Source organism: Schistocerca americana, chromosome 4 (genome assembly GCF_021461395.2).
Source record: "Schistocerca americana isolate TAMUIC-IGC-003095 chromosome 4, iqSchAmer2.1, whole genome shotgun sequence".
Taxonomy (NCBI): Eukaryota; Metazoa; Arthropoda; class Insecta; order Orthoptera; family Acrididae; genus Schistocerca; species Schistocerca americana.
Window position 1 is genome coordinate 429,213,168 of NC_060122.1, and position 22,893 is coordinate 429,236,060.

A 22,893-nucleotide genomic window follows, 5' to 3' on the forward strand; every position below is an offset into this window, starting at 1 on the left:
TTAAATATTATTATGTATTAGGATTACAGTGTTAAACAGGATTATTAAAAATAAGTATTTCTAACAATAAGACTTTATTTAATAATAACGATATGAGAAACTGTAACAAAATTCACACAGCAAAAGGAATCGTCTTGTAGTTGTCCGATTGAGCTAAAATTGTGCACATGCCATTTTTTTATTGATTGGAACAAAACGGGGGGGGGGGGGGCGGGGGGGCGGGGGGGCGGGGGAGCTAAACTTCTAGAAAATCTAAAAATAAGGGTCACACCTGTCAGCACCTGCTTTCTTTAGAATGGGAATTATTACATTATTTTTGAACTGCGGGTATTTCAACTGTTTCATACATGTTGCACACCATATGGCAAAATTTGTCGTGGCTGGTACTCTCAAGAGTACCAGTAGTTCTGAAGGAAGTCGTCTACTCCTGAGGGCTTGTTTGAGACTTAAGTCTTTCAGTGCTCTGTCAAATTTTTCTCACAGTAACGTACCTCCCATCTCATTTTCATTTACGTCCTCTCCCATTTCCATAACATTGTTCAAGTTCACCTCCCTTCACCTTTTCAGCTTTCCATTCCTTGCTTATTATCGGCTTCCCATCTGAGCACTTCATATTCATACAGCTGCTTGTCTTCTCTCGAAAGGCCTCCTCAAGCTCCCGGTAGGCGGTATCTATCTTCCTCCTTGTGTAATATGCTTCCAAACCATTAAATTTGTCCTCTAGCTATTCCTGGTTAGCTATTTTGCACTCGCTGTCAATCTCACTTATTATACATTTTGATTTCCTATCACCTGTTTCATTTACCTTATTTTTATATGTTCTACTTTTCCCAAACAATTTCAATGCCTCTAGTGTTATCCAAGTATTTCTATTAGGCCTTGTCTTTTCATCTTTTTAATCTTCTGTTGTCTTCACTATTTCGTCTCTCAAGGATACCCATTCGTCTTCTACTGTATTCCTTTCCCCTGTTCTAGTCAATCGTTGCCTAATACTCCCTCTGAAACTCCCAACAACCGCTGATTCTTGCAACTTATACAGGTTCCAACACCTTAATTTCCTACCATTTTTGCAATTTCTTCTGTTGTAGCCTGTAGTTCATACCCCATAAATTGTGGTCAGAATCCATAATTTCCACCGGAGTTTCTTATACACTCCTGGAAATGGAAAAAAGAACACATTGACACCGGTGTGTCAGACCCACCATACTTGCTCCGGACACTGCGAGAGGGCTGTACAAGCAATAATCACACGCACGGCACAGCGGACACACCAGGAACCACGGTGTTGGCCGTCGAATGGCGCTAGCTGCGCAGCATTTGTGCACCGCCGCCGTCAGTGTCAGCCAGTTTGCCGTGGCATACGGAGCTCCATCGCAGTCTTTAACACTGGTAGCATACCGCGACAGCATGGACGTGAACCGTATGTGCAGTTGACGGACTTTGAGCGAGGGCGTATAGTGGGCATGCGGGAGGCCGGGTGGACGTACCGCCGAATTGCTCTACACGTGGGGCGTGAGGTCTCCACAGTACATCGATGTTGTCGCCAGTGGTCGGCGGAAGGTGCACGTGCCCGTCGACCTGGGACCGGACCGCCGCGACGCACGGATGCACGCCAAGACCGTAGGATCCTACGCAGTGCCGTAGGGGACCGCACCGCCACTTTCCAGCAAATTAGAGACACTGTTGCTCCTGGGGTATCGGCGAGGACCATTCGTAACCGTCTCCATGAAGCTGGGCTACGGTCCCGCACACCGTTAGGCCGTCTTCCGCTCACGCCCCAAGATCGTGCAGCCCGCCTCCAGTGGTGTCGCGACAGGCGTGAATGGAGGGACGAATGGAGACGTGTCGTCTTCAGCGATGAGAGTCGCTTCTGCCTTGGTGCCAATGATGGTCGTATGCGTGTTTGGCGCCGTGCAGGTGAGCGCCACAATCAGGACTGCATACGACCGAGGCACACAGGGCCAACACCCGGCATCATGGTGTGGGGAGCGATCTCCTACACTGGCCGTACAGCACTGGTGATCGTCGAGGGGACACTGAATAGTGCACGGTACATCCAAACCGTCATCGAACCCATCGTTCTACCATTCCTAGACCGGCAAGGGAACTTGCTGTTCCAACAGGACAATGCACGTCCGCATGTATCCCGTGCCACCCAACGTGCTCTAGAAGGTGTAAGTCAACTACCCTGGCCAGCAAGATCTCCGGATCTGTCCCCCATTGAGCATGTTTGGGACTGGATGAAGCGTCGTCTCACGCGGTCTGCACGTCCAGCACGAACGCTGGTCCAACTGAGGCGCCAGGTGGAAATGGCATGGCAAGCCGTTCCACAGGACTACATCCAGCATCTCTACGATCGTCTCCATGGGAGAATAGCAGCCTGCATTGCTGCGAAAGGTGGATATACACTGTACTAGTGCCGACATTGTGCATGCTCTGTTGCCTGTGTCTATGTGCCTGTGGTTCTGTCAGTGTGATCATGTGATGTATCTGACCCCAGGAATGTGTCAATAAAGTTTCCCCTTCCTGGGACAATGAATTCACGGTGTTCTTATTTCAATTTCCAGGAGTGTATAATCAATCTGAAACTTTCCGCCAGCGAAATACGACACAGAAACAAAAAAAAAGGAGCTTCTAAAAGAAATTTGTTGTGACTTGACCACGAAGTCATTCAGCTGAAAATGTTTAAGCATGGTTGGCAAAATTGGCGATGAAATAAGTGATCATTCCTGGGAACGTGAATCGCTCGATCCGATTATTAACGGATTGATACTGGAATATGAATTAAGACTACATTATCTTCCCCAGCGTTTCTGAAGAAATTGGTACAGATAATTTTCAAGGAACAACGTTAAGTCCCAACGACCCTAGTCCAGAGTTTATTTACATTAATTTACGGAACGTCTCAGAAGTGTTTTGGATGCAATTACCCTGTAAGTTTGGATACTAACATTATCTTGTACAGCCAGGATACATTTGACTCATTCAACTCTCTGACTGATGGTGAATATCTCTCCTAAACAAGCTGTTTGTAAGAAAAGAAAGTGGGTCTGTGTATGAAGATGGTACACGTACCCTGCCATCTTCCTGAGATAGGTGTGGTAAGAAAGCTTCAGTTCCCCTCAACTTATGGCGCAGTAACTGCCTCCACGCTTAAGAACCATTCAGAAAGAGTAAAACTTGTTCAACTGTTGAAATATTTATCATCATCTGGAGAACTCACAAACGTTCTTCTGCTCAGCACATAGCTGCCACCCTGAGAGCGGTTTCGCACTTCGTCATTGTAACATTACAACAATGATAGGCCGGAATGAAATAAGCGAGCGACCTCTTTTTCCCGGCGCTTATCTAGCAGACCGTATATGGCTATCAGGAGTCGGGGCTCGACAGACAGTTGCTTCCGAAACGGTGGTTACAACAGGCTGAGGAGGGCGTCCGCTTTCCTACACGTCACGCTTGGCCCCACGGGCCAGGGCCGGCGCCGAATTTTCTGGACGTGACAGACAGACCAGATAACACCGGCAGCGCGCTACCCCAAGGGGTACACACTTGTCTCGCTGCTGGCCCAAGTCACAGGCAAGTTTAAAAATTGTCAGCTAGTGTGGCGCCTCCCTTGTATAGAACTTGCCAGGAGACGCAATTAATAATTCCAAAATGTAGGTATTTTTGCAACAATACGATAACCGATTCTAGAGTATTGTTCCGGCGTTTGGATTCCTTATCAAGGCGCCCTACTAGCAGCTACTGAACGAAGCCAGAGACGCGGGCTAGGACCGTACAATGTCGGTAAAGCCCACCCCAAAATGTGAGAAAGATAATCAGGGAACGTGAATGGGAATCGTTGGAGAAAAGACGACGGCCTTGCAAAACCTTGTTAATTAAATGTATAGAATCGGTATTCTAGAAAGCCTTTGACACAGTTTCACTGCCACCACCTCGCGAACAGATCATTTGAAAAAAAACAATATGGACGAGGGTTCACCCAGGGGCAAATAGGTAGTTATTATCCCTCGCTCAGTAAGCGAATGGAGTAGCACAGAATCGATAATATTGGTTAAAGTATCTTCCATCACGCACTTTTCCATAGCTTTCGGAGTATACTTGTAGATACTGATAACATTATTGGGAAGATTAGGTGTGAAAAACTGATTTATGACTAGCATGATTCCACTTGTACAAAACTCCAGATAAGAGCGCGAAGTTTAGGCATTTGCATACCCGCCAATCCATGAAAATCAATAGCTCAGAAATTAGAACAACGTAGGACATAACAGACGAACTTGTCGTATAGTCTACCGTTAATTAAATACATTATGTGAGGTGGGTGATGAGCAACTGTAGTTTGTCATATAATTAAATTCGTCCACAAAGTCTGAAGTACCATTGCTTAAGATCAGCGAAGCACACGCTAAGTTGTCATCAGAGAAATATTAATTCGAGAAGACCACCGCGTGATAACCAAGACGTCATTTTGGAAACGTATGTTTTAGTTGCTCTTGTGCACTTCAGCTCGAGGAATGGTTTGATGCAGCTCTCACGCTAGCCATACTGTTCATGTCTCTTCATGATAATTGCATTCTACATGCACTTGAATTTTCTTGCTATCTTTGGTACCTCAACAGTTTAATCGCCCCCTCCCCCCACCCCGCGCCACCTCCACCCATTCCTTCTCTTAGTCGAGCTGTGGCACACATTTCTTTCTTCCGCACTACGATTCAGTACGTGTTCATAAGTTAACCGACCTATGTCTCCAATCTTCAGCACTCTACAGTAGCACCACATTTCTAAAGATTCTATTCCGTTCTTGTCTGTACAGTTCACAGCCCACGTTTTGTTTCCGTACAATGGTAAACGCCACACAAATTTCGTAAGAAGAGGATTCCTGAAATGTAATTTATATTGGATAATATCAAATTTCTCTTTCTCAGAACCACTTTCCTAGCTATTGCCAGTCTGCGTTAAATATGCTCTCTATTGCCACCATCCTCAGTTATTGTAGTGCTCAGATGGCACAACCCATTACAGTCTCGTTTCCGAATCTACTTCTCTCAGCATCACCTCTGATTCCACTGCATTCGAATACCTCTGTTAACTTTTGTTGATGTTTATTTCATAACTTCATTTCAAGACACTATACATTACATTCAACTTATTCCCCAAGTCCTTTGTCACTCTGATAATAGCACTTTCATTGGCAAAGGTTCATCCAGAACTTTAATCACCTTTTAAAATCTTTCTTTGTCCGCCCCTGGTAGCTGAGTGCCGGCACGGTAGTTCAGCGTGTTCGGTCAGAGGAGTAGCTGCCCTCTGTAATAAAAAAACTGAGTTAATGGATCAACGACGAACTGAAACGAATGTCTAGTGACATCCGCCCCGAGCAGATGAGATTTAAAAAAAAGTGGTTAGCGCCACAGAATGTCAACCCTAAGGGCCCGGGCTCGATTCGTGGCTGGGTCGGAGATTTTTTCCCGCTCAGGGGCTGGGTGTTGTGTTGTCCTAATCATCATCATTTCATCCCCATCGACGCGCAAGTCGCCGAAGCGGCGTCAAATTGAAAGACTTGCACCCGGCGACGGTCTACCCGACGGGAGGCCCTAGTCACTCCACATTTATTTATTTTTGTTTTCCTTTACTGCTTGGTCTATGTACAGGTTGAAGAATGGGAGCTGTAGCCCTGTCTCAGGCTTATTATTTCACATTTCTCTACAAACTGCTATTCCCCAGATTAGTTCTAGCAGTATTTCCAGTCTTCTGTGATAATTCGTCCTAATATTTTGCAACCATGTCCTATTAAATGGATGGTTCGGTAAGCTCCACACCTGTCAGCAAATGACTTCTCAGGAATTATTCTCACACATCGCGTATGCCAGGTACATAAGTTTTGTCTTGGTGGTTCCTCCTAAAAATCATAATAATGATGATGAAGAAATGGTGTCTACTCCAGATTCATTAATTCTACTTAGGTCTTTCATGGCTGTGTCAAATTCTTATCTCAGTATCACATCTATATATACTTTGTATTCTCTTGCTATAATATTGTCTTCAAGTTTCTTTTTATGTAGCCTTATCATCAGTTCTTTCGACCTTTCAGCCTTCCTTTCATTGCTTAAAACTAGCCAACCTTAGCTCTTAAGAGGAGTGTGTACCAGATGAAACGACGCACGGCTCCATCATAAAATACGGGGTACACTCTGCCACTAGGGCGTTCCTCAAAAGAGAAATCAAAACATAAGTTATTTGGTGTATTTTTTCTCTGTTACGTACACTCCCCGTCCATTCGACCGAACGTTCAGTTTTCACGTTGTTTCTGGAATGGTAAAAACAAAGAACATACGAACCACTAAACGATTGTTCATATTTGCAGAGATCTGTTCACAAGATTCGACCAGCTCCTACGCAACCATCTCAGCGCCGTTGCACCATGAAAAATAGTGTTATATGTTTCGGCATAACGTTTTGCCCTTGTGACAGTGGAATTGTGTACGAGAATGTTTCTTTAGAGAACTGCGTTCACATTCGATTTCATTTAAAAATTAGCCGGCCGAAGAGGCCGTGCGGTTAAAGGCGCTGCAGTCTGGAACCGCAAGACCGCTACGGTCGCAGGTTCGAATCCTGCCTCGGGCATGGATGTTTGTGATGTCCTTAGGTTAGTTAGGTTTAAGTAGTTCTAAGTTCTAGGGGACTAATGACCTCAGCAGTTGAGTCCCATAGTGCTCAGAGCCATTTTTTTCACTTAAAAATTATCTGAGGCAATTTAGAATGACAAACTTTCGTCATAATGTTTGGTGGTTACCACTTCTGTGTGCTATATGCACTGCAGCGACATTCTTCAAAGTCACATGAAGCGTCTTCCTTTGTCTCTAACGTATACATTTCTGAATTTGTTCCAAGCTATTTACTTATTAATTCCGTTTGTGCACTGGTCATCAATAGTACGTTGATGATACGTAACGTAAGGCTCACGTACGAAGTGTAGATATATGTATTTCTGACATGAGTGCAAGTTTTCGAAGTAAAACTGTAACAATAAAGAACGGCTTTGCAGCTGTTATAATTAGGCGAGATCAACTGGCACAATGAAGCTATTGTAAAAAGACAAGAAATTACGCCTGAAAAATTGCATAATTGAGAAAAAATGGTTCAGGTAATTCACCGGGCAAGAGCTTTTAATGACATGTACCCGACATCAAAAATGCGCAGTCATCTCCAAATGACACCGTTGCTCCTGCTGGTTATACTCTTTACACCAATAAGAATTGAGCTATGTCTGAACAAACGTATTTTGTGGTCTGCAAAACGTTCCAAGCTCTGAAATCCATTTACACGAATGAAAATAAAAGTGAAAAAGAAGAGGAAGAAAGGAGTCAAACGTTTAAATGCTAAATGACAACACGATGTTGGCAAAACTGTGTAAATTCGTGCTATGATTTTGACGACCCGACCTGCGGGTAAATATAGGCGAATTAGAAATGGTCCTACTAATAACATTATTCGTAATAAAATTTTCAAGATGGAATCGAAAACAACTTATCCAAGAGCACATGCCCAACCGTGGGATCGCCTCTTAAATGAGATGTCACTGGTAAGGAAACGAGCGGTCATCACTCTGAACCAGAACGCCGACACTAGGCTGGAATGTAAACAAGCGCAGTCTCCCCAGCGCGAGTCAGTAAATACAGAAATCTGTGTCTCAGCGCGATTCTGTACAATGACCCGACTCCTGCAATCCAGTACGGGCGGCCATAGATATGTCGACTGGTACTGTGGAGTTGTGTAAATATGTACGCTCAACTGACACCCAATCCAGGTCTTCAAACTCTTGACTCGATGTAATCCGAGAGACTGAAGTATAATCATCTTTCTCAATTGAATTCTACTTAGTCGACTTGAAAATTCCATAGAAAACTGCCGGTTATCCTAGTACAAGTTTAGAAGGAAACGATACCTACTTAATTTATTAATCAGTGGAAATAATTTCTTGTAATGGCAGCAAAAAGAAAGTATTACACTCTTTGAGAATGTTATTTGTGAACAAAGAAAGTAATTTTTCCTCTGTTGTTGTAGACATAATAAAAATTTATGTTGAATATTTCTCTTAATGTCTCAAATAAAATAATAGTGTTCTGTTTAATTCTGAATGTAACCTGGAAATAACTGACAAAAGTCTCCCTGTCATATTTCTTCATTCATTGAAAATGACTCGGAGAGAATTATGGATGAAAAAGGAAATCAACGTAATCGCATTACACTGTTAGCTGGAAAAGTAACAGGAACTGGAGAAGTTTACTGTCACTCGTGCTTTTGGTACCTTTTCAAGATGGAACGTGGCTTATGGATCTTGAGAGCAGCTTGTCAGAAGACCGAGTGTTCAAAATAACGTTGCGTCCCTGACAATGGTGGTGAGGGTAGGAAGTGGTAGTGTACGACACACAGCTAGTGCGCGACACACAGATTGTGCAATCTTCTTGGAAATTGTCCAAGCGGCCGCTAACTCGATCATCCCGATCCCACGAACGGATCACGGCCAGTGCCATACTGTGCCATTAGTAGACAATGTACTGCAGGTAAGTGTAACACTGATGGTAATCAAGAACCTCTCTGCTCTCGTCCACATTAAGTTCTGACAATGAAAATTTCTTCACTTCCTGCTTTCGAAGGGGCTTCAGCCGAGTCATAAACTAACGCGATTTACGGACGCAGAACAAGATGCATTACGAAATTATAAGTGGCTGTCACTACATGAATATGCTTGAAAATATAGTGTCTATAGGGCACGTCAGTAACGTGTTCCAGAGGTACATGCAAGCGTAGACTTTTGGGGTTGTGTAGGAGGCATCTGAGAGCGATGACTGTCAGGGGTGTTGCATGGTGTGGTCTTTTTTATGGTCCCCAATTTTTCTGTTCTCTTCTATTTATCGTCCAGCTTTTTCGTTTGGTTTTTCGAGAGAGTTGCTTTTTCTCCCACAGGAGGACACCGGCCTCTTGCTAATGCAGGTAGCTTGTGGGGCAGCCACGTTAACGTCTTCTGAGTTGCCTAATTTTTCTGTTGGGGATTTCTCCCTTAGCCGAAAAGTCCCGTCTGTTATCCTGATAATGAGAGAGAGCATTGAGTACAATGCCCAGGGGCTACACGGGTTTCACCTCAGTCGACGTGGGAGAAGGATTTGCTGGCAGAGCTGGTAAATCATCGCAGAGACATTACCGGAAGATTTAGTGTTACAGTCTATTAGGAACTGGTTTTGGCCTTCGGCACAATACTAGCCTTTAGTTTCGTAAATTCGTTTAAATATCTCGGAACAGAGAGATCAATATACAAAACTAATTGAGATATGGTTCAAAATGTACAGCAGTGTAACGCCATAAATGGTTGTATAAGAAGGTATCTTGGTAAAACTACAAGGAAAAAGATCACACTAAGACTACTCAACGTGGTGGCTAAGCCTACTCTCATGTAGGAGAGCGAAAACTGGGTTCTAAGAAAAGGAGATGCAGGAAGAACTGAAGCAGCTGAAATGAGTTTCCCGGGACCGCTTATTAGACTAACATCAAGAGACAGACTGTGGTATGAAGATATAAGACGTAAAAACAACAATAACAGGAGAGATTAGACACTACAGAAAATTGTATGACCACATCAAAAGTATGTCTCTTGAGCGTCTGTCATGGTAAGCACTAAATTTCAACAAGATTTGGAAAACGGATATAGGACGGCCAAAGAAGAGACGGAGACAACAGTTTTGATAAATTCCTTTGGTTTCGAAGCGGGCCAACACCCACTCCTTGAAGTGGAAGAAGAAGACGTTTTAACATTTCGTGTACAGCACCAGGAAAATTCTAATAAAACGTACGTGTCGATAGAACATCCCCACTGCAAGCAAGGAACGGACCAGAAAACACCATGACTATCGGTGTTTTAATTGAATGACGCGAAATTTGTGTCTTAAAAAACATTTTAGTAACAGTATAGACAGCACCGATATTAATAAACTATTGATACCATGTAAGCACAAATGGAAAATTTATCCAGCATTGCTAGAGAAGTATCGGTGAACTTCAGACGTGAGACGATTTAACGTATTTCCGACACTCTGATCTCTTCAAGTCAGTCAGAGTTAAAATTCTGAGATATCTGCATCCTGCAAACATTTGTAGAGTAGTATGGAATATTCGGCTCTAGATCACGGCACCGTGTTGCCGCATTCGCGTCGCGCGCAATTTTCTGAGTAGCGCGCAGTACCCAGAAATGATAAAAGGAAATTTGAGCACGTGAGCACGTCGGCATTTAACAGTAATCAGTGTCTCAGCACTCTGCAACAGTGGCCGAGATGATGATCAGTAGAATACCACAGCATCACGTTGCAACCACATACCCCTTTTTTATTGGTAATTTTATGAGACCTATAATCTGCCATCATGGATTAGGCCATTTTTTTCTATTGCAGTCGTATCTTTTTCTTCAGGTACACCACTTCATTTCGTTCTAAAATTGTAACCTTGCTTGTAGTCTTTCTAAACCCATTCTAATTGCTCCTGTGTACTTTTAATATTTAGTGTACAAGCTACTTCTTTTTAACGATACATCTCATTTTCGCGTATCTTTATATCGCGTACAAATTTCGTTCCGTAGGGGAGCATCCATAGTTACGGGAACGAGTTCCAATGACAATACTTCTACCCTCCCCGTAATTCGCCCCTGTCCGCTCTCCTGTTCGAGCTCTCGTATCCCCCCCCCCCTCCCCGCCACCAAAGAAAACACACACATCACTTTGGTCTCTCTCCTCCCTCTTGGGTTAAACAGCAAAATTAAGGAGCAACAGTTTCCAAAAAAGAGTCAGTTCTATTTTTAACAATTTAGTCAAGCGATATATAATCTTAACAACCTTGTCTCTGATACGTCAATACTAGAAATAGCCCAACATCATTGCACATAACAAATACTACATACTAACAAACATAAATTATAAGAAGTGCAAAAACAAACAGCATTTAAATAAATGAATGTACCTAACTAGAAAGATAATTTTATTACGTTCAAAATACAAACATAAAAGTCATTTAATTTTAACACAGAATAATATCACTAAAAAGTGAAATAATATTCAATACTATATTGTAAGCCAAGACATAAGCGAAAACTTAATTGGAGGAAGAAGTAAACATCCGTAATACATAAAATTGGTACTGTAATTATATGTTTATTGATGTCATATTTTATATATGCAGAAAGGTCTATTATTTTACTGAAATCAATTTTTGGCGCCCTTTCATTTTCTATTTATGCTTATGCCAAATCATAGAGCAGTTCCTCAATAATTGTAGACAGTAAACTCGATACCAATGAGCCATTTTTTATAATAACAGTTCTGCTAAGTCCTTTACACAAGACAGTTTCGGTATTTCTACATCGTATTACGATCTTGCCCACTTCAGATGTGCTTGCAACAGAAGAGACACGTCATCAGCAATTAACATTATAAACCCAAAAGTTTCATTTTTAAGATGTTTGTCAAGGACAAAGATGTTAAAAATGGTAACGAAATGAACTGTGACGACCAATGAGTAAAATAATCTCAGACCAGATTTGTCAGGCTCTGTGAGCATAAACTTCACGCCCTTCTTATAACTATCGAAATTATTGATTTGTGTAATAACCTCTCCCGCCTCTCTGTACAGTCAGCCGCGAAATCCGGTGGTGGCTGTTGGGAACTGGATGGACCACATTAAACTTAATGTTGGAAGTTTCCTCACTGGGGTCTTCCGAATGGCGGGATGGTACTTTCGGAGAATTGCTATCCATGTTGCAACGAAGCTGGTATCAGTGGTCACGTGAACATTCGCACACCCGTAGACGAGGTATTAGGCTTGCGAGCAGCACATACGCCCGCCAGGATCGTCGATTGTAAGGCCAGCAGTGGCAGATCGTACAGCTACCATAGCACAGATAAGGGGGCTTGCGAGCCCATATGTGTCAACACGAACTGTTGCAAACCAGTTATTAGCAGAGCGACTATGGGTACACACATCTCTACGCCTTCCTCTGCGCTGGCCGGAGTGGCCGAGCGGTTCTAGGCGCTACGGTCTGGAACCGCGCGACCGCTACGGTCGCAGTTTCGAATCCCACCTCGGGCATGGATGTGTGTGATGTCCTTAGGTAAGTTGCGTTTAAGTGGTTCTAAGTTCTAGGGGACTGATGACCTCAGAAGTTAAGTCCCATAGTGCTCAGAGCCATTTGAACCATCTGATGCTTCCTCTGCTCATGCCGCACATCGTCGTGCACGCCTCGACTGGTGCCTTCAGAGGATCACTTGGAAGATGGAATGCTGCACCGTAGTCTTCAGCGATGAAGCAGATTCCGACTGCACGCAAGTGATGGTCCTTTGCCCGTCCAACATAGGCATGGCGAGAGCTGTCTTGTAGAGTGCATTCGTCCAAGTCACACTGGCCCCATTGAAGGCTTATAAGCTTGCCCGTCCAACATAGGCATGGCGAGAGCTGTCTTGTAGAGTGCATTCGTCCAAGTCACACTGGCCCCATTGAAGGCTTATAAGCTTGCCCGTCCAACATAGGCATGGCGAGAGCTGTCTTGTAGAGTACATTCGTCCAAGTCACACTGGCCCCATTGAAGGCTTATAAGCTATAAGCTCTTTCACCTTTAGTGTTTATGGAGGGGACGTTAACCAGCACACGGTACGTGCAGGATGTTACTAGACCCGTTCTTTTGCCGTTCTTGCAACAGGAGAGTGATGTGTTATTCCAACAGGATAGTGCTCGCCCAGACACTGCCCGTGAAACTCAACGTGCCCTGCAAGACGTACAGCAACCTCCCTGGCCAGCACCATCTTCAGACTTGTCTCCAGTCGAGTGCGTGTGTGATATGTTGGGACGAGAAGTGACCCGTCCGACTCATCAACCAACAACGCCTGCAGAACTACGTGAACAGGTCGAGCAGATGTGGCGTAAGGTATCCCAGGCCATCATTCGTCATTTGCACTATCAACTAAATGTCAGAGTCAGTGCCTGCATTGCCACCCTGGAGGCTATGCCACGTAATAATACGAATGTTTTAGTATGGGTCGACACCTGGTATCTCACAACCGCTTCTGCGATTGATCTGTAAATGAAATAATTTCATGTATTCTATATACACTATTGCAAACAATAAATCTTGTGTGAGCTGGAAACATCTACAAGGGCATACTAATTTTTTTCAGCAGTTTATATTTCAAGATCAGTTTGAATTATCTGATGTGGCGAAGAACTCATTAACAAGAATATGCATTTTTCTTGCAGGTACGTACGTCCGATCCTGGTTACTGTCAATATAAGCAATTGATCCACCTTCCCACGATTTCCTATTTATGAGTCAACTAATGAAGTGTCGAAGCGGAATAACTGAATTAAAACCTGTACTACAGCTGGGACTCGAACCTGCATCTCCTTGGTTACTAGACAAGAATGTTGATAATTACACCACCGCAGCACTAGGATCAAGGTTACTGCACGGACTACCCAAACCCAATGGTCTCCCCAACACAAACTTCAGCTTATTTTCCCCATAAATCATCACTATTGCCGGGGCTCTCCGGCATTGGAACAGCACCCCAACATTGGACGTAATCCATACAGCAATGTTGCCTACAGTGCTGTGGTGGTGTAATGGTCAGCATTCCTGCCGAGTAAGCAAGGAGACCTGCGTTCAAGTCCTGGCTTAATTCATTTATTCTGCTTCCGTCATTATCGTAGATAAAGATATGACTTAAATGTCTCGAGAAAAATTTAATTATAATAAAATCATTAATAAGTAAGACTACTGAAAAAAATTTCAAATCACTTTTCGTACTTAGCTCTAGAAACTGTGGCTTCAGTTTTGATGGTAATGTTCCAACAAAGGTCGACGCAAATATAGGTCAAGTTACCTTGGAAATAGAAAAAGGTAAAAAAGAGGAAGAAGAAAAGAATCAAGTGGAAAAAATACATTATACACAATGTTGATTTTTTATCTTTTTAACACCTGTCATGAAAACATTCTTCACGAGGTTTTCTATCAGTATCAATCTCTTTCGCAAAGGCTCTTCAATTTGGAAAGGTGCACCCATTACAAAATTGCAATCAAAACTTTGAGTAGATTGTTGTTGTGAATGATGCAGAAAGAGGTGTCAAACTCATTCATAACATCCTAACGAAAGACAAAACGGAGAAACAATTTGTTTTACAGATTGTTGCTCCAGACCATAAAAAATACCCAGCTGCTACAAAATCTTCTCTTAGAAATACATAATATTCAGTGCTCATTCCATAAAATTATTGCAGAAATGAATATTGTAAAATAATTATTGTAAATACAAGCGTAGTAAATTGAAAATATGTATATTATCGAAAATAAACTATATACTTGTAGTTCTTAAATTTTTTGATGTTTTTTTTTTTTTTGGCTTCCTCGAATGAACTTCTCAGTAATATGACCAAAATCAATATAACCAATATCTGATTTCAGTTGAATGTGTCACATACATTAGTCGCACGAAAGACAATACTATAGGGGGGATAAGGAAGAAAACAATGCGTTTCAAGAGAAGTAGGTGGTACAGATGCTGTGTTCCAACTTCAAGGCATTTGAGGATCGCCTAGATTTTTGTTGGATTGAGATGAAATTATTCACAGACCGATTTTTTGTCAAATTCTAACTTTTAGAAAATTAGGTATAGCTAAGGGCCAGCCTGGTGTATTACCGAACTATCAGTTTAACAAGTCATGGTTGAAAAATGCTGACACCAGTCCTTTACAGAATAATGTAAAAATTGCTAGGTGACCTCGGGGAAGGTCAGTTGGATTCCAGTGAAATGTAGGAACACTCGAGACAATACTGGCCATACGACTTATCCTAGAAGAAAGGTTAAGGAAAGGCAAACTTACAATTACAGCATTTGTGACTTACAGATAGCTTTTGACAATGTTGAGTGGAATACTGGCTCTGAGCACTATAGGACTTAACATCTGAGGTCATCAGTCCCCTAGAACATAGAACTACTTAAACCTAACTAACCTAAGGACATCACACACATCCATGCCCGAGGCAGGATTCGAACCTGCGACCGTAGCAGTCGCGCGGTTCCTGACTGAAGCGCCTAGAACCGTTCGGCCACGGCGGTCGGCTGAGTGGAATACTCTCTTTGAAATTCTGAAGCCATCAGGGGTAAAATATAGGGAGCGAAAGGCTATTCACAACTTGCACAGAAACCAGACGGCAGTTATAAGATCGAGGAGGATGAAAAGGAAGCGGTGGTTGACAAGGCAGTGAGGCAGCGTTGTAGCCTACCCCGATGTTATTCATCTGTACACTGAATAAACAGTAAAGAAAGCCAAAGAAATATTTGGAGTAGAAATTAAAGTACAGAGAGAAGAAATAAAAACTTTGAGGTTTGCCGATGATATTGTAATTCTATCTGAGACAGCATAGGACGTGGAAGAGCAGTTGAACGGAATGAACAGTGTCTTTGGAAGGAGGATATAAGATGGACATCAACAAAAAAAAACAAGGATAGTGGAATGTAGCAGAATTAAATCAGTCGATGCTGAGAGAATTAGATTAGGAAACGAGATACTTAAAGCAGTGATGAATTTTGCTATTTGGGCAGCAAAATAACTGATGGTGGCCGTAGTGGGAAGGACATAAATGCAGAATGGCAATGGCAAGAAAAGCGTTTCTGAAGAAAAGAAATTTGTTAATATCGAATACACATTTAAGTGTTTGTATGTAAGTGAAACATGGACGATAAACAGAAGAATGCTGAAGATTAAATGGATATACCGGTAACTAACGGGGAGGTACTGAATAGAATTGGGGAGAAAAGAAATAAAATAGGGGATCGGTTGATACGACAAGTTATGAGACATCATGGAATCTGACTCTGTACTTGGGGGAAGATTGTGGAAGGGGGGGGGGGGCAGCAGAAGGTTAAATATCGTAGAGAGAGACCAATAGATGAATACAGTAAGCAGATTCAGAAGGACGTAGGTCGCAGTGGCTATTCAGGGATAAAGAGTGTTGCACAAGATAGAGTAGAATGGAGAGCTGCGTCAAATCATACAACTGCAACAATATTTAGTTGAAGACTAACTATTTACGTTATGATGACATTTGGCACTGTATCTACATTCTGATTTTGTCATTCCCAAAACAATAAAATTTTAAGCTAATGTAGCCTCCAGCCATTTTACTGGCGTAAAAGACATTAACTCTGATGCACTAATTAAAAGAAACTGGCACTGATTGGTTATGTAAAACTACACGGAGAACAACCTGTGAACAGTAACTTTGTCAAGAAACTGCCCGTATCAATCCTTGCCTAATCAGTTCTGTGTCTCTTTTTAAATTTAGTCAACAGCCAACTACCAGAAGCATGCCGATCAGTAGCCGATTGCGGAGCCAACATAATATTAATGCAAGCAAGTAGGCGATATGCTATGCCTAATCGTAACACAGCATTGCAAGAAGAAAGAAATTAGATTAAAGCTTAATGTCCCGCCTGTGACGAGATCATTAGAGATTCCCACAATCTCGGATTAAGGTATGATGAACTAAGGAAACGGCTGTGCCGTTTCAAAGGAGCCGTCCCAGAATCTATCTTAAGTGATTTCGGGAAATCACGGAAAACCTAAATCTCGGTAGCCGGAAGGGGTTAGTTGAAGCGCCGTCCACCTGAATACAAGACGCGTGTCTTATTACTGAAATGAAGTGACCGTGTGGCACTGATGGCCGGGAGTCCCCACCTGAGGAAGTTCTGCCGTCGTGTTGCAGGTCTTTTCAGTTGACGCCACTATGGACGACTTGCTTGTTGATAATAATATAATGACGATAAAGGCAACACAACAGCCAGTCCTCGAGTGAAAAAAATCTTCGATTCAGCCGGGAATCGAACCCAGGCCCAGTGCATCGCAGTCGGACGCGCTCACTACTCAGCTAACTGACTACTAATCCAACTCGTTAGATCACGACACTGGAGTCGTGTGATGCTGGGTGGAAATTCATGCCTACTTGTGGTTAGGAGGTCAAACCAGATGCCCCTGGCGGCGCCGGTGGCGAAGGGTTGGGTTGTTGGGTTGTTTGGGAGAGGAGACCAGACAGCGAGGGCATGGGTCTCATCGGATTAGGGAAGGAACTCGGCCGTGCCCTTTCAAAGGAACCATCCCGGCATTTGCCTGGACCGATTTAGGGAAATCACGGAAAACCTAAATCAGGATGGCCGAATGCGGGATTGAACCGTCGTCCTCCCGAATGCGAGTCCAGTGTGCTAACCACTGCGCCACCTCGCTGCGTCCCAGGTGGCGAAGGTTTGAAATGCTGTCGTCCTCTGCAGAGTACAGACGGTTCCCTCTTCAGCACTCCAGTCGATATTTGGCGACTATACTAAAATCTAAGGAGAAATTATGAGACTGAAGTATATATTGCTACTACGACAATTACTTTCAACTGCTTCTGCTAGAAAATCCTCGCATTGTGACGGCAGCAGACTATGTAATGATGCGACGAATGTTATGTTGCACAAATAAGCTGAAGGCAGCCGTATGTTGTTACCTTGTACGTACTCCTGTAATCGCTTTGGCGCAAAATGTAGACCGAGAGTTGAAGTGGTTGTCGTGCCACTTCTACGTGCGCCCGCCTCATCCAGTTAAGTGACGTGAAATTGTGCACGTTTCAGAGACAGTGCCTCAGCGTTGTTGTAGCTATGTCGATGTCCAGTGGTTTGTGTATGCTCTCGCTTGTGCTTAGCTGTACGGAGACGTGTATGACGTGCACACCTGTGAATTACATTTGTATTGGTGCAGGAATGCTGTGTTCGAAAAAAATAAGCGAAAATCATCCGTTTGCTATTACCTTAGACGTAGTCTTATTGTCGCGACGACGTAACATGAATACGAACACATGCAGTGTGCAGGGCTCCGCTGGATCGTGCACTTGCCTCACGATATGGCGTGAGGCGAATTAGTGAACGTCTCTATGGAAACGCCTCAGTGTTGCTAGTGCTATGTTGACGTCTCTGGGGAAACTCCCTAGTGTTGCTGGTACTATGTTGAGAGATATATTTTTGATTTTGTAGTCGATGGCACTTCGCATTTGAAAGTGTCCGAAACATTCCCAGCTGTCAGTATTTTTCCTTACGCCGTTCCGACTATCGGGGCGTATTGCTGGTACGGCATATGTACGAGTATCGACGGTCAATTTAGATGTGTACCATGTGTCTCTCCAACTTCTCCACCCCAGTCTCTCTGCACATCTCCCCAAATGGTTCAAATGGCTCTGAGCACTATGGGACTTAACATCTGAGGTCATCAGTCCCCTAGAACTTAGAACTACTTAAACCTAACTAACCTAAGGACATCACATACATCCATGCCCGAGGCAGGATTCGAACCTGCGACCGTAGCGGTCGCGCTGTTCCAGACTGAAGCGCCTAGAACCGCCCTGCCACAACGGCCGGCCCCATCTCCCCCCTCCACCGTTTATCTGTCTACATCCACCTACCCATCTCACAGTGTCCGTCTCCTCTATCTATGTTCTTCGTATCCTCCACCTCTCTATGACATATCATCCTGACCCACTTCTGTCCACTTCCTTCTCCCCCTCTCTTTCCACCTCCACCTCTCCCTTCTCTCTCTCTCCATCTCCCACTCTCCATTCTCCACAGTCCACCACCTCCTCCTGTCCCCTCTTCCTGTCTGGCTCTCTCCCCCATGTGTTCCACTCCTCCTTTTCTCTCTCTCTGTTCGTACCCCTGCTCCTACACACTCTCTCTTACCGTCTCTTCCTCCCCCTGTCCCAGACTATCCCCTCCTGCCTCCTCCCTCTGTCCACCTCTTCCTCCCCACTCTATTTGCCTGTCTCTTTCTCCCCACTCTCTCAGGCCAACACTCCCTCCCCATTTCTCTGACATTCTCCTCCTTCCCACTATTCCACCTTTTTCTTTCTCTACCCATCTCATCTGCTCCATCTCTTTCTGCCCATCCCCTCCTCTCCTACCTCTCTGCCCATCTCCTCCTCACCACCGCTGTCCATCTCCTCCTGCCTCTCTCTCCCTTTTATCTCCTACTCTACTGACTCTTTCTTTCTCTCTCTCTCTCTCTCTCTGTCTCTCTCCTACTGCTGTCTTTTCCTGTCCATCTCTCCTTGCCCCCATCTCCCTATCCATCTCTTCGTCCCCACCTCTTCCTATCTTCCTACACATCCCCTCGTGACCCCTCTCCCTAACCGTCTCGTCCAACCCCCTGTCCCTATTCATCTCCTACTCCCTCCCACCTCTGTCCCTCTACTCCTTTCCCCTCTCTTCATCCATCCCCTCCTCCTCCTCCTCCTCCTCCTCCTCCTCTCACACTCCTTCTCCTCCTCCTCCCATCTCTGTCAACCTCCTCCTTCCTCTCTCGCACTGTCTCTCCTCTCCTTCCCTCCCTCTCCACCTGTAAGTTATGCATATGTGGATCCGGTAGAAATAAAAGGTTAGAATTTATCTCTCGGTGTCAGTATACTCATTGAAGATGGAGTTGTTGCTCTGAAGGGAGAAGGAATGGGAAAGAATCGATCTGGAATTTTCCCGAAGTGGTTTAGGGAGACTAAGATAAACTCAATCAGGAATTTCGGATTGGCATTTGGACACCTCCCCTCCGGAAGGTGAGTCCAGTGCATTGGCACCGCATCACCTTGCTCTGCTCTTTCTGGGAGCGTGTAAGCTTTGCCTAGAAGAATACAAACGCTCTTCACCTTTCTGTTGCCGGCCGTGTGCGCTTAATGAAGGTTTTAAGTTAGGTAAAGGTTAATGAGGTGTTTCCTTTAATGGTGCCATAAACACATCAGTTATGATAGAATAAAGACGCTTGATAAAGCCGCGGCACGACGCCCATTAGTGGCATAAAGGCTCGTATGCGCAGCAGTAACCGCTTCCTTACAGCTCCATCAGCCGTTACACTAGGTGCGGCCACCTTAACTGGTGATGAAGTGTTAAGTAATGAAAAGTGAAGCACCTCCTTGTAGCTCTCCAAACGAAGCATTGATCAGCGCACGTAACGCTGGCTGGCGAAAGACTTTTGTTGCCGAAGAGGAAAAAAAGTGTGTAAAGTAAGGAGGAGAAGTGGAGGTGGGAAAGAACGTTTTACTATCAGTATCTGTGCTTGAAGTATTACTTTTAATTCTGAAAACTGAAATAACAATAATTTTTATGGAATAGCATTTTCATCCACAGGAACGAATACGTTCTCAAGCAATTTCTTTTTATGCCGAAGATCTCAGATTACATTTAAGCGTCAGATCTGGTGTTATCAAGTCTGATAAGGGCATTGTCCAGATGGGAACTTAAAACTGTCCACAAAGAAGTCTCAAATTCTTTTAACCTTTCATCCAAAGCTGACTATCATTTTGTAAAAGGACGATATAACTGAGAACAATCACTTTCATTCTCTATTACTCAATCAAATTACCGGTTAGAGTAAACAGTATGGTTACTGCGAAGGCAATGCAAAGTAATATATGTTTTCCTATTGTGCCAAAGAACCATACTGGTACAGTAAGTGCGTGGTAGACTCTGTTAGCTGGTCAAACTGCAGCGTACGCAAACAATGGACTAAATTGTTTCTCAAGGCGGTGATGGAATCTTTCTCACGTTACATTACTGCCTGCTCCCACCAGTCGGTGACAGCAAGCGTGCCTCCCCAGACCATGCGTCCCTAATCGACCAGCCGATCAGTAACACGTGTTTGATGTTTACAGCTAACAACATCGTCAAAGTCCGTAATTCCAATGACACTCAGAAAATTATATTTTCCATGGCAGTAATGACGTACTCCTTCAATAACATTAACGAATAATGACGGCAAGAAGATAGCGGCTCTCTGTTAGCTGAGAAGAGTCACGTTGTTTCAGCTCAGGTCGAAGACATTGTATTCTGGTCGGACCTCACTTCTTGGATGATTTCTAGTCTCATTAGAGATCTCCGGAGCTCTGCTTAAGAATAGTGTTGTGGTCTTCAGACCGAAGACTGGACTGATGAACTTCTCGTGGCTACTCTATCCACCCCAAGCTCTTAATCTCTGCGTGCCTCCTGCAACCTACATCCATTTCAACCTGCTTCCTGAATTCGGTCTTTATTTGTAATTTTTACTCCCCTACTCCCAACACTTCTCTCCATTCCCAACTTTATGATTCCTTGTTGCCTCTGGAGGCTTTCTATCAATATAGGTTACTCTTTTCCGCAGATCGATTTAATATCTCTTAATTAGTTATTCGACCTACCCATCTAATATTCAACGTTCTTCTGTAGCATCAGCTTTCAGAAGATTCCGTTCCTCTCTTTTTGACTGCACTGTGTATCATCCAGGTTCCACTTCCCTACGAAGCTACACTCCAGACAAATACCTTCAGAAAAGACTTCCTAACATTTGAATTTATATTGAATGAAATAAATTTCTCCTTTCCTGGAATGCTTTTCTTATTATTGAAAGTCTGTTTTTTACATAGATTCTACTGCCACGTGTCATAAGTTACAGCACTTCCCAAGTAGCAAAACTTATCTAGTACTTTTGGCGTTTCATCTACTAATCCAATACCCTCAGCATCGCCTGATTTAATTCGACTAAATTCTATTACCCTTGTTTTACTTTCGTTCATGTTCACCTTATAATCTATTGTCAAGGCATAATTCGTTCCACTGAACCGCTTTTCCAAGCCTTTTGCTATCTATGACATGATTACAATATCAGAAGCAAGCCTCAAAGTTGTTGAAACTTCCTGGCAGATTAAAACTGTGTGCCGGACCGAGACTCGAACTCGGGACCTTTGCCTTTCTCGGGCAAGTGCTCTACCACTGAGCTACCCAAGCACGACTCACGCCCCGTCCTCACAGCTTTACTACTGCCAGTACCTCGTCTCCTACCTTCCAAACTTTACAGAAGCTCTCCTGCGAGGAGAGTTTCATATCAACGCACACTCCGCTGTAGAGCGAAAATTTCATTCTAGACTCAAAGTTGTTATTTGTTCTCCGTAATCTATGATTCCCTTACCAAATTTCTGCTTGGTTTCCTTCTCGGCTTGCACAGTTTACACGTTGAATAACATTGGTGAGGGGTTCCAACCCAGTCTCACTGCCTTCTCAACTACTACTTCCCTCTCGTACCCTTTAACTCTTATAACTGCAGTCTGGTTTATGTACAAGTTGTAAACAACGTTTCGCCCCTGTATTTTATCCCTGCTTCACTGAGAATGCAAAGAGCGTATTGTAATAAATATCGTCAAACTTTTCCCTAAATCTACAAATTATATAAACGTTGATTTGCCTTTCCTCAACCTATCTTCAAGATAAATCATCGTATCAGCATTGCCTCGAATGTTCCTATGTTTCTCTCGCACCCAAACTGCTGTTCTCTGAGGCTGGCCTCTGACAGTAATTCCAGTTTTTGTTAGATGATTCATGTCAGTACTTTGCAACCATGACCTTGGGGGTCTGATGACCTTAGCTGTTTAGTCCCCCTTAAACATCCCAATAACCACCACCACCGCAACCATGACTTGTTAAACTGATAGTTCCATAATATTTATACTTGTCAGCAGCTGCCTTTTTTTAAAATGAAATTATTACGTTCTTCCTGAAGCCTTAGGGTGTGTCGCCTGTCTCATACGTGTAGCTCACCAGATGGAATAGCTTTGAGAGGTCTGGCTGTCCCAAGGATCTCAATAACTCTGAGGGTATCTCCTCTACTCCAGAGACCTTGTTTGTACTTAGTTCTTTCTGTGCTCTGTCAAACTTTTTTTACAGTATCACATCTCCCATTTCCTCTTCCTTTGTCTTCAAGTTCATTTCCCGGATGTGGCCGTCCTATATATTCCTTCTACCTCTCAGCTTTCCCAATATT